The sequence below is a fragment of the Lepisosteus oculatus genome, chromosome 1 (assembly GCF_040954835.1).
Source record: "Lepisosteus oculatus isolate fLepOcu1 chromosome 1, fLepOcu1.hap2, whole genome shotgun sequence".
Taxonomy (NCBI): domain Eukaryota; kingdom Metazoa; phylum Chordata; class Actinopteri; order Semionotiformes; family Lepisosteidae; genus Lepisosteus; species Lepisosteus oculatus.
The window spans coordinates 73,588,133-73,601,566 of record NC_090696.1 but is presented as its reverse complement, the minus strand read 5'-3'; the positions used below and the strand labels follow the sequence as shown (position 1 = coordinate 73,601,566).

Here is a 13,434-nt window from a genome sequence, read left to right as displayed (position 1 = left end):
CTTGTCAGTTTTATGATTTCTTCTGTGTCTTGTACTGGAGCCTGAAGAATGCTGTGTTTTTATCTAGGGGTGGGGTACAAGGGCTTTGTAACGGAACAGTTCTTTTCCGCAGTAGTGAGGAAACACTGGTGAAAAAGGTCATGCAGGAATACGGGGATGAAAACAGGGGGGCGTGTCCAAAGTGCGCTGGTGCACGGGAGAGGTGTGGCCAGGTGATCCCTCCACAACGAAGGATTAAAACCAAGAACTGGGTCGGAACCGGCAGGGGGAACAGGAACAGAGACTTCAAAACATAATGGAGCCAGACTCACCCGGACCCGGGCTTGCATGGTATGGTAATCAGATGCAGAGCCCGGAACTGACTGAGTGTCTGGCTTTTAAGGGGGACGGGAAGGAGGCTGGAACAAGGGGCAGGTGCACAGAATTAAGTCCTGAGTGAAAAGAGCCGGAGCGCCCTTAAGGAGGAGGAGCTACAATCGTGACAGGTTTATCACATTTATGTGAGTAGTGGAACAATGAATAGCAAACTGGACTTTTGTTTCTGGAAAGTGTTATTTTTTGCTATCTGACTTGTGAAATCTCACTAGTGACATTTTTCTGGCATAAGGTAATGGCATGTAATTATAGTTCACTAGTTGCTTTTATATAGCACTTTTCATGGCTGAAGTGCAGCCCCTACCCGGCACGGCATTCATTTTACACCACCAGCCTCTCCCCCCAGCAGTTCAGGTCAAGAATTTGACAGATCTGTGTAAGGCCAGCATTTTTTTGTAATCTCTTTTATCACAAACATTGTGCAACACATCCTTAAAAAACATCTGCCCAGCCTGCATTGAAAGGAGCCTTGAAGAAAGAAGTTTGAAGCAATGACCTTTTGTATACCTTAGTTAAAACAGATAGTCTAGTATGTCTTAATAGCATAATTATACTGCGAGCAATAGCACCCCTTACAGGCTCTCTCTCTCTCTTTTTAGCTCCCTCTGTATTTAACGCCTCAGTAGCTAGGGGTCAGGGGCTTTACACCTTGCCATTAAGCCAGTTTAATTATGAAATGCTCACTCCCAAAGAGTGAACTGGGGTCAGCAGTGCAGACCTATATCAGGTGCAGATCCATAGAAGACAGCGGGTTACACACTTTGCTGCAGGGTGCAACACATGCAGTACACGCTACTGTATATGATAAGTACTCTTAATTGCTTTCTTGAACATCAAAATGGCTAATTGGCTCATTAGGCAAGATATCAAAAAGGAATAACACTTTCTCTGTTGGAAGTGGTAGAGGCTGAATCCTTTGTGCTGCTATAGACAAGATTTTAAAACTACTTTTATTACATTCTGTATGTACAGTAGTAGAGGGATTAATTTATATAGTAAATGGTTAGAAAATGGATGGATACTGTATGTAATAATACATGTACAATACATTTTAATAAGAAATGAACTGACAATAAGTACATAACACAATGTTTAGTAACAACATATTTACTTTCGCTGTAGATGTACATTAAGTAGTAAAAGATTGAATTTGCAGAATATGAAGCAAGCCAGCACAAGTTAAACTACATTACAGATAAGAAGGATAAGAACTTTAAGAATTTAATGTAATAATTAAATAAATCTATGCCTTATAACAAAAATCCAAAATGTAATGTATGACATTAATTAACACAGTAATTAACTTTACATGACTTTGATACAGCCTGCTAACAGCATGCCACAAAACTAATTTTTATGTAGTTAATTATTTATAGATCACAAAATGAAATTATATTAATCTGCATTATTAAAAGTTTATTGTATTAAAGAAGAAAATCTATATAGGATGCAATTTAACCTTTTAGAAGGGATTCTAAGAGGTGTTCAGTCCTAATCCCAAAGCTTGTGGCTTGTTTGTTTGTTTTTTTGTCTTGTATATTTAGATGTACAATGAGATGTCTTGTGTTATCTAATTTGTATTGAAAAAATACTATTTTCACTATACAGACGCATTTTTGTTTTCAAAATGGATGCTGTGTCTTATACTGTAAATCCTTACTATGTACAGTATGTGTAGTACATACATTTTGTAGTTGTAGTAATAGTCTTTTAGTCACGAGAGCCGATTCAAAGAGCTGTTAGAGCACACACAAACAATATTAAACCTTTATGTAACCCTATAAGTCAGACAAAACAAATGATTGATTATGACACTATGGTTTACCATTTATACAGCAGGGTATTGCAGTAAAACAACATAAAGGAAACAACATGTTTAAGGACACACCAGTAGTGCGTAATATGGGAATTGAACCTACAACCTTCCACTTAAGGGGCCCAGAATCCTTGCTACCACTTCGTGAATGTTGTGATACTAGAGCTGTTTTGAATTGCATACACAGATGTAGATTGTAAGACCATTTTAATAAACAACTGTAAGCATTGCACTGCAAGCTGGATTGGAAGTTTAAGATCTATGATTTTCATACAGAAGCTACAGGCAGACAAATGTGAAATGATTCAGTAACTTGCAGCACTGACAGACACATACTGTACATGGTTGTCCTGCGGCATCTTGTGGAATGTCTTGAGCTGAAGGCGTTGTTAATTCAGGTACAGTACTGTCACTGGAGGCTGCTGTCATTACACATCCATGCAGATGAGTATCCAGAAAGCAATCCTAGATCTACAGGAACAAGTAATAGGTTTATCCCATGCTGAAAAGAGAAGAAAGAGAACACAGCATTTCGGCTGTGGAGCCTTCTTCAGGTGTGGGAAGGCTCCATGGACAAAATGTTGTTTTATTTCTTCTCTTTTTAGCATGGGATAAACCTATTACTTGTTCCTTTGCAGCCTATGCATGCTGATGCAGCTCCCCACCTGAACCATATCTACAGTACCTTCTTCCTACATACAGTAACACTCCCGAAACATCTGAAGAGAACAGGATATGTTTTGCCCTGCACTAAAATGAAAGTAGTCATCAGTGGCACCAGAAAATCACATGGCTTTTCAGGATGTGAACTCCATTCCTCTGTTCCATCAATGAAGGACAGAAGTGCTGTTTCTGAAGAGGGGTACTGTAGTTCATGCATGCAAGAATATTCTAGTCCTCCTAGTCTGATAGTGTAGTTTGCTGGTACCTTCTCTACAACTTCCTAACAGAGGAACATGATATCATCATCCTTTCAGCTTCCTCTTAATTCCCAATTCTCCTGCCATCAGAATTACCTTGACTATTTCTGGCTGATCCAGAGAGCACCAGGCAGTGTCTCCAAAGTAGCCATGTGCCTGCTGTCTGTGGTTCTAGGTCTAGATGATCAATGTAATTTCTTTAAGCCAGACTAGAATCAAAACATAGTTAATTGTTGTGACCATTTTTTACAGCTCACCGATTTTTACCCATGTGAATAAATAAAGCATTTTTATTTTTCATTATATAGTTAATTTTTCTTTGCTTGACAACTAAATGAAGTGCTTCTAAAAATGGGTGGGGGGGATATGTTGATTTTGTCATAAAGCCCTGTATATTCTATGTATGCATTTATGCAGAAAAAGTAGCAGTCTGAACTAGTCTCATATTTTAATTAGCAGTCTTGACATTACTCCACTTTACAGAGTCAATATAAGTGTAGATCGAAGCAATAAATAATGAACCACAAGTTATTGTTCTCAGAGGAGAACTCCTCTGGTGCAAATGAAAGGAGAATATGTCATTCTGTGCTGAACGTGCTTGGGTGTTGGAAGGGCTGGAGAATACTAAGTAAGCTGAAGTTTCAATTTAACAGAAACCGTGAGGAAAGTGCTAGATATAGAAATATTTACATTCAACGGGATAAACAGTAACATATTTTAGCACTCAGTCAAATGGAAATTTCTTTGATTTTCTAGGACAAAAATATTTTTGATGTACAGCAAAATACTTTTGATATACAAATATAAAAAAAAATACATTCCATAGCTAATGCATTTACACATTGCAGAGGGCAGAGCTGAGGCAAAAACAAAACATGAAATGGAAAACCCCAGCCTTCATACTGTAGGAAAAAAAAATTGATTTATTATTGTTTGGGCAGCGACAACATAGTGATTTACTGGCAAATATTTGGCACATCCTTTTATATCACAGTGAATCCTTGGTCTGCTGTTTATTGACTTGCAACAGGACTTCAAGCAGACATCTGAATTCTGTCATTTATCTTGCTGCTGATTAAAGTTCTGTCGATATCTTCTCCTTGCACTCAGTGCTCTTGACTTGAACACACCTTTGTAACACACGTCATTTGAATCAAGAATCGTTACACTGTGCTCAGATTCAACGTGGAACTGAAATGTCTTTTTTTGATTTTTAGCATGTGGATTTTTCAATATCTTTATTTTTAAAAGTTCATTTTTCCTATTTGCTCATGCACTCTGTCTACATTAAATGTCATCTGCCCAGTGTTTGTCCAGTCTTTATTTCAGTCCTTTGGAATATCCTTGACTGGTTCCACAATGCTTGCCGATCTTCCTTTTTATGAACTTGACTGGTTCTAACTATATCCACACATATGCAAATAATTAAAACAAACACCAGTAGACAGGAAAAGCAGTGGTCCTCATACAGCCCCCTCTGGTGCTCCACTCAAACTCCAGTCAACCCTAAAAGACTAAAATACACAGTAAATACCATCTGGGTCTTGAAGTCTGGAGGAGTTTCTAATGAAAAAAGATGATGGAGATGGGGCTCAGAGGACTGGGGAGGTCAAAAAGTTGTCAGGGAAGTAGGGTATGTATAATGTTTGTGGTGCAACTAAAACTGAAATGATTGGGTTTTTTTTAATGTGAATTGCAGGGCATTGATGTTATACCCTTGAGAAAGGTGCTGGACTTGAATTTATCCACAAAATAAAGTGTTGTATAAATATAATAGGTGCAATTGGAAGTTGCTTTGCAAAAAGCATCAGCCAGATACTGTACCTTGGCTATAATAATTTATAATAGTTTAGCCTTATGCAGTTCTTGTTTTTTTCACGTTTGTTGACAAAGCATATACCAGGTTGAGCTGGTCTTCAGTGACCCCTGATCTTTACTACATTACATGTGATGGGAGTGTGTTCAGCTAAACTCCCACTGGCATTCAGATTCAGATATACTGTTGTCTATACAATACAGTATGTCCGATTTTGTGGGGCTGTGTCCAGTTTGGGATAGTAAGTATTGGTGACGTATGACAGGCTATTAAACTTTCATTTATACTTATTAATTTTTTATAAAGTTATCTTTTATATTTCAACTTTCCATGTTTGATTCTGAAATATACCATTCCATCAAAAATGAACAACAACAATTCTAAAAAATGAATTAGTTTCTATATTTGTACTGTATATACAGGATAACAATTTGATACAGAAGTTATAACTTGTGCCTTGTGCTGTGCTACAGGCTAGATTTCACTGATTTTATCTAAGGAAGCCTACTTGGGATTTCATCTATAGGAACTACAATGTATTTTGGATATTACCAATTTGAAAGTTTTTTTATTGGGGTAAAATCACACTGATATGATCTCTTCAGATATTTTGACATCTGAGAACATTAAGAAGAATGCTGAGGTACTAAACATGTAGTTCCAGAATGTGATGCGATAAAAGTCTATGTGCTGTGTGATACTCCTTCAACCTATGCACATGTTTTTTATACTCTTGACCTTCATTTGAAAAATGGGCAAAAGAAAACAAATGAATGTTCACAGGGAGAGATGGGAGATGTTCATTACATTTCACTAAGTCATGATTGGCGAGTGGAATTACAAAGGAAATCCCATGGGATTGAAAAAATAATCAAATATTGATTTGAGTTAAGATGTCCAGTATTAGAAGCAAGTACGCTATTGGTAAAATGTTTTATAGGAGTCACTGAAAGGAACATGAACATTTTTAAGTAATACCTTTTCTGGAAAGCTTTTTTTTCCATTTTATAACTTGTACTTTCAGTTAAGTGTAGTGGGTACACCTTTAATCAAACTTGTAACTGATAAGCAGAAAAGAAATGGAAAAATAAGAATTAATCTTACAGTATGTCAGTTTAAATGCAAAAATTAAAGTGAATTAGTATTTAGAATGGACAAACTGTGTGACACTGTATGTCACTGCTTGTGTATAGGCAGCTTTATGCTTAATGGGATAAGTGTAATAGTATGAGCATGGAAATGCACATACTTAACCTGTACAGAATTTTGAAATAGCCCTTCTATAGTTTAATTATATCTGTACTTTTTGATAGATGGTTCAAAGAAAGTTTAGTGTAAAATAGTAAGCATTCATTGGCCATGATTACATTACAATATTAGCTGAACATGCATATTTGTCTCATGAATACTTCAAATAAGACAAATGTCTGCCCATCAAACCCAGAGACGTTTATAGGTCCTATTATTCGTGATGATGTCATACATGAGACTGAATCTGCTTTCAGTGTTGATGTTATTCACTGCAAGAGAATCTACCAGAGTGTTTCATTTTTTTCTGGAGTGTATCATTCTTCACTGGCTATTGGTTCTATGGAAACCTGTGCTGACTGATCTTCAGCAGATGAGCCGGTAATCAGATTTCAGCTTCCCCAAGGCATGTTTTTAATCCTGTACCCATTTCTGGTGAGCTCAAAACAGAAAGATTTTCAATGAAGTTACTGAGTGTGACCTCTCCTTTTTTACAAATTGATTAGCTTTGTTTCTTGTTTGTTATTATAAGGATTAGCGTAAATTCCTTTAATCGGGCCAGATTGCTTGTTTCTATGACTTTCAATATGATGTTTCATAGATGTTGAGGTTTTTTTAGCTTACTTTACTTCCTCAGTGTAAGCTTTGTAGGGACATTTTAATTAATCCTTCCATTGGAATAGCAGTATATATTTTACAGCAAATAAAGCAAAAATGTAACATTTTTGTAAAAAAAAGTTGTGCTGCTCATTTCTATGTACACTCAGATTATGCAAGCTTTATAATAACTGACTTTAAATGAGAAGAAACTGTCAAAATATTTTAAAATCATGATTACTTCCAATACTGTACATTCTGAGTCCTCACTAACAGCAACTGGAAGCTTATGATTGAGTCACAAAAAATGAGAGAAAGAGAATCTTCCCAAAGCCATTTGCAAATACAGACTTTGACTCATAGCCTCCTGTTACCAAAATCACTGCAAAATCCAATAAATGCTAAACAACCGTAGTTCCTCAAAGTATTAAAGGCATTCTAAATTCTCTCTTTTAATGACTTCTGCAATTCCACATTGCAGCTCACCCATATCCAAAATAAAACAGTTTCAGAAACATCCTTGGAGTTAATTTTTAAGCGAAGATATTTGACTCATCTGCTTGAATAGTGATACAGTATGTTTGTTGAATAATTTTAAGAGCAATATTCTTCTTCATTGCAGAAGAGGTACAGTATGCGCAATAACACTCCACTTTTCAAGTTATTGGATATTTCTGAAGGTGTGCAAATATCACTTTAGTAAGACACTGTATTGTCCTAAACAAAAGGCTGTGCAGAATATTTACACAATTTGTAAATGCCTGTTGTTCAATCATACTACCGATACTGAGTAGTGTATCATTTGTAGTCTTACTTTTATCAGCTCAGATGTGAAATCATCTTCCTGTGAATCTGAATGAGATGTAAAATTAGGTGTAACTCCTTAGTCATTCTGTAAGAGGCCAATCATTTTTTAAATCAGGAAAATCATCTATTATCAATGATAAATTGATTAGACAGGTTTTCCCTCAAAGTAAATAGCTAATATGTTTTTTTGTTTCAAGTGGTGTTTTTAAACATCAGACTGCTGTATTCTTAAAGAAAATGTATTTTCTACTGGGACTGTTTGTGGTCTGAAGCACTTGTTCAGTAAAAAAAATGGATTCTTTAATTTAATTGCTTTTTCAGTGACCTTCATCTATTCTAGTGCTTTTTAATTTAAGCCTGAGACTTTATTTAAGTGAAGTCTCTTGCATTTTCTGCTTGTTCTACAACATCTTGTTGTAATGTTTCAATAAAATCTATTATATATGAATGAATTAATAAATATGTTTTGCCAGATCTTTGTAAAAATAAAACAACAGAATTCTTTTGATATCTGCACTGACTGAATTTCTGCACTATAGCCCTGAAATGAATTGAAAGGCACCATTCTATATTGAGGTATTTCCATGGAAATCTTGGACTCTATAGCTCCCTACATCAATAGAAGCAACATCTGAATGGATGACATTGTAATTAAATAGACATTGCACTTCTATTTAAAAAGTACCCTCAAAAACAAGACTTAAGAAATACTTATTAAGAGCCGAAAAAACAAACAAAAAAGACCTGTGAGTGGCCTTACCCTGTAAAAGCACTTGCTCTGAGTACATATTGAGCTTTATCATCCAGACATTATGAGTTCAAAGTTAGGTCATGTCAACAGTTGAGTGTGAGTGAGATTCACTAAGTGTCAGCACACCCATCAAAACCGGGAGTCTGAGTACAGAATTCAAAGTGCTTGCCTTCTTCAAACTTCTGCTCTAATGCACCAGGACTGGCCAAAATATCTTTCAGTGCTTTCCAAACTACAGTATATGAAGAACCAAGGTTTCATTTGGTGATTCATCATCAAATGGGAAAGAGCCATAATATGACACTGCCTCACTGAATTCAGCAAGCCTTTCAGGTTTGTGTGAATCCTAAAAGACAGACATCCCAATAAGAGTCTCAAAGAACACAACTCAGGCAGCATTGGCAACTGGCAAGGTTGTTTCCATAACCTTACATGTAATCGGATATATTCCTTTGTTATAACTGGATCCTGCTGGTTTTATAATTGGTTTCATAATGGACTATTATTTTTCCCCTTATTTTTCCTTATCAATTTAGTTGAACCATATGGAAAACTGTTTTTATTTAGCTTTTGATTTACTCACTGTCTAAATTTTCAGCCTCAATTTTCCAATGATCTCATAACTGTCCTATCTTATATTTTACTTTCCTAAACTGTCTCATTCCTTCAAAGCCTGCTTTCTGGAAATTATTAACTTTTGCTTTGGACAGCCTTGACAGTTTGTAGTAAATATACTTTCATGCATACCATATTATGTTCACAGTTTCCAACTGGTTTTCCCACCACGGATTACTCTGTCTTGTTAGATTGAAAAGACAAGATTTATACATGCATTTCCTCTCTTTAGAGACAATTTCTAATATTAGAGGATTTTTTTTAATTTTCCAAGAGGTTTGAAATGTCTCTATTGATTTCAACTAAGTGCTAAGCACAATCTGTAATAATAATAATAATAATAATAATAATAATAATAATAATAATAATAATAATAATAATAATAATAATAATAAATAATAATTGCTTACACTTATATAGCGCTTTTCTGGACACTCCACTCAAAGCGCTTTACAGCTAATGGGGATCCCCTCCACCACCACCAGTGTGCAGCCCCACCTGGGTAATGCGACTGCAGCCACAGTGCGCCAGAACGCTCACTACACACCAGCTATTAGTGGGGAGAAGAGCAGAGTAATGAGGCCAATTCATAGATGGGGATTATTAGGAGGCCATGATTGGTAAGGGCCAATGGGAAATTTGGCCAGGACGCCGGGGTTACACTCCTACTGTTTTTGAGAAACGCCCTGGGATTTTTAATGACCACAGAGAGTCAGGACCTTGGTTTTACTGTACATCTCATCCGAAGGACGGCGCCTGTTTCCAGTATAGTGTCAACATCACTATACTGTGGCACTAGTAATAAATAAAAAAATATGCTTTCAAGATTTTTAATAAAAATAGATTTAAGTGTTGCAATTGCAACCATGTATCTTAATATTAATATTTGAATATTTAAACTTCACTTACAAAAGCTTACTGACCAAGAATGGTCAGAATTAATTGTTTATCAAGTGCTTTTCCACAAAGAGAAATTATTACCTGAAAGCCTCTCAAATACTGTATCATTGTATACTGTATGTTTAATATGTCTCCAGACAGTTAAAAATGGTTTACGACCAAATTTGCCACTTGTAAAACAAATGCAGTTCTTTAGAACATCTGGCTTTAAGTCCTTCAGTTTTGTTACTGTCTTTTTAAACATCAAACTGTATCTTATTAAGAATTCTCAGACATACAAGGACAATTTCATTTAAAAATCAGTATTTCATTACAATTGTCAAAAAAGCTAAGAAATACCTAAAGCGTCTGTGGCATCCTACAGTAAAGTACGTAAGCAGGCATGTGTTTAAAGCTGTTTATGTTGTTCATATTATGGCTGGTGTAGCAGGATATAAATTAACTGAAGCCATGATCTGAATGACTGATTTAAAAGCTTCAGGGATTGTACATTGCTTCAGTGTGTCAAGGACATTTGAGGTTGTAAAGCCATTGGCATTCTTAAAATGATAGGTTCATGAAAATAAGCACAATAAAACATACTGTATGATGTAGCATGTTCTTCAAATAAAATACATGATATACAGTATTAATTAAAGCACTTGAACATGTACAAAGGAAATTGCCAAAGCATAATTGCATTCCATGTTCTTAGCATTCCTACATACTGTATGTAAGCATTATACTGTATATAAATGTATATAAACCGCATATTGATCCATTTTTATAATAGTATTAATTCATTATATGAATTCCATAAATCTGAAGAGCTTTGCACACAAAAAAAAATGCTGCTTTCATTTTTATAAATCAATCTTAAAACCAATTACAAACAAATAACATCATGTTTTGCCATTTAATGATTAAAAATGACCAGCACTATGTACTGTATAGGTATGTGTCCCTTCCTTTGACTATATGAAATGAATTGCTATATTAGCATGTTAAAGTCATTGTTGCAACTAGATAATCAGCAGTTTGGTTTCAGATGCAAAGGAGCAAAAGAACACTCTGCAATGTACCATATTTACATATTAATGGTTCACATATAAAATTACTGTTGTCTTTAGGGAATCTTGTGAAAATTGGGGAAAAAAATTAAAATCAGATAAACATTGTTAAGAAATGTTAGTCTCGGAATTCCTGCAATAGTGCAATAGCATGAGTGCTTTGAATGAAATATTTTTTTCATTGTATTACATTGCTGCTTTGAGAATTGGTCAGTAAGATGTCGTTGGAATTGTTGGTATGTGGCAATAGACGGAGAAAGGATTAATTGTCTAATTTCATGAAGTAAGTGTTTAATGTATTTGTAGTAAAATACCCCATTGCCATGCATTACGGGCAGTTAATGGAAAAAGTCATATGTCATTTCATATCAAGTTAAACATCACTGAGTCAAATGGGAGGTCACCCTAGAAATATGATGCAAGAAATAGAAAGCTCAAATGTCAGGATGTATTTTGGTGAATGAGTTATTCGCTCCTTCCAACAGAACTTACAGCTACAAGGCACCCCTATCCAGAAGACATGCAGTAATGGGTTGGATGCAGATGTTGACAGATTCCGAAAATGAAAACTTCAAGGTAAACAGTTAGCAGGTCTCTATAATTAGAATGCTCTACGTACTGTACTGTACATGATGAGAACAGTGAATTTCAGTTTTAAACTCTTAAATACTGCATTTGTTTCCTTTATTAGTCTGTTTGAATAATTCAAACTTTAAACTGACATTCTGGAAACTCATTTAAAAATTGATTAAAAGACTCTAACATTTTTTCCTTGGATTGTTTTTATTTTCACAATGTACAGTACAAAATGCTTTTGAAACACCCACCCAACAGCGGAATGGCCCCTAATTCCAGGGAAGAATCACTCTAGACTGGAGACACATACTGTAATGGGGCACAAGCCCCACACAACCCCATTCAATTGGTGCTTCCCTTGCAACCTAAAGTAACACCCTTTCTATCCGCAGGACTATTAATGACAACTTCTCCATTTTACAGGATGATCCCTCCACTGGTAGCCTGGTTTCTGACGGCACCATTATCTCATATCGCCGGCCACTTGATCTGCGTAACCTTCATCACAGCTCCCTTGACCTCCCTCAGTTACCATCCACACCAGGCATTTCCCGTGCAACAGAACTCGCTGCGTCACCTGTAAATATACAGTGTATCCAATACCACGCTCATTCAAGGCCCCCTATGGACAATTCCGGATCACTCAGATGACATCTTGTATTTCCAGCAACCTTATTTACTGCATCTCTTTCAGAAAACGCCCAACCTGTTACATTGGTGAGAAAGGAAGGAGACTGGGAGACTGTTTCAGGGAACATGTAAGGACTGTGAGGAGCAAAGACTTCTCCAAACCCATAGTTTCCCATTTCACCTCTAACGACCATGATCATATTGAACTCTCTGCTTTCTTACAGAGGGGTTTCAGGACTCCTATTGCAGAAGGACACCCAAAACCAAAATTATCCTGAAACTAGGATCCCCCTTCTCTCAATGACAGATTTGTTTCCTTCTAATCCTCTCTATTCATTTGAAAGGTCTGACATCACAATTCTCTTCACCTCTCTTGACTTCATACCACTCTCCTGCTCCTGCCTCCTCTCCACTCCCGGCTTTTGGTCTCCCTTGGTACTGTATATCCACTGCCAGTTTTCCTCTCTCCCCCACACCTGAAGTAGGTTCCACAGCCAAAACGTTGTGTTTCTTTTTTTTTTCAGCATGGAATCAACCTCTTCTTGTTCTTTAGATAGTATATCTTTACTATAGCACCACAATCAAGATCATGTTCGCCCCGATCTTTAGCTCAAGGTGGAAAATTGTGGATGGATTTCCAAAACTTTTAACTTGTGTTCCTGAATTTGACTTACACTTGGTTTTGCATCCTTTCAGTATGTTGGCAGTATGCTCTACTTCTATGAAATGCGGAGAGAATAAATTTTACTGAAAGAGTGCATATTTTGTAAATGATCAGGGCCTTTTTTTTCTTATAGTTCTTACACTTCATTTCTTTTCCTGTCACAAAACGTCTGATAATGCTCAAATACTGTACTGTAAATATTATATGAATATGTGAGTACTGTATGAATTGTATTGCTTGTACTCCACAAAATCAGATTGAACATCCACTCCAATAATCTGGAACACATTTATCAAAAGAGAAACTGATATTTACTTTTAGTATCTTAGAACAGAAAAGGTTCAACATTTTTGTTTTCATGTATTTCGTCAGGAAGAAACATTTAAGAAAATACGTCTACAATAAATGTGTACTGCTGTCAGAGCCTCATTTATTTAAAAAGAGGTCCAGCAACTCTGTACTCCATATAGCCTGTAGTATTTCTGATTCATATCTTGTCATTTAGAATTAATGGCTTTATTAGTGACCTGTTTTGTAGCCTTGAAGTCCATGTCAGGAGTGAGCAGCGATACACATGTTTTTGAACCTTGAAGCCAAATTTAAGCTATTTTGTTCTGTTTGTTATTTCTCAGGGCATGCCACTTTCTTCTTCTACAGAGACCCTGATGTA

General features: G+C 36.1%; 1 long non-coding RNA gene across 2 annotated transcripts in view; it reads left to right on the top strand.

Annotated features, from left to right (window-relative positions):
* LOC107077188 (uncharacterized) overlaps positions 1–13,434 on the top strand; it is a 36,399-nt gene that overhangs the window by 16,727 nt on the left and 6,238 nt on the right. For both annotated transcript variants that reach the window (XR_001478271.2, XR_011190116.1), the window contains exon 3: positions 11,380–11,470. This is a non-coding gene — a long non-coding RNA (uncharacterized lncRNA). The remainder of the gene's footprint in view (positions 1–11,379; positions 11,471–13,434) is intronic.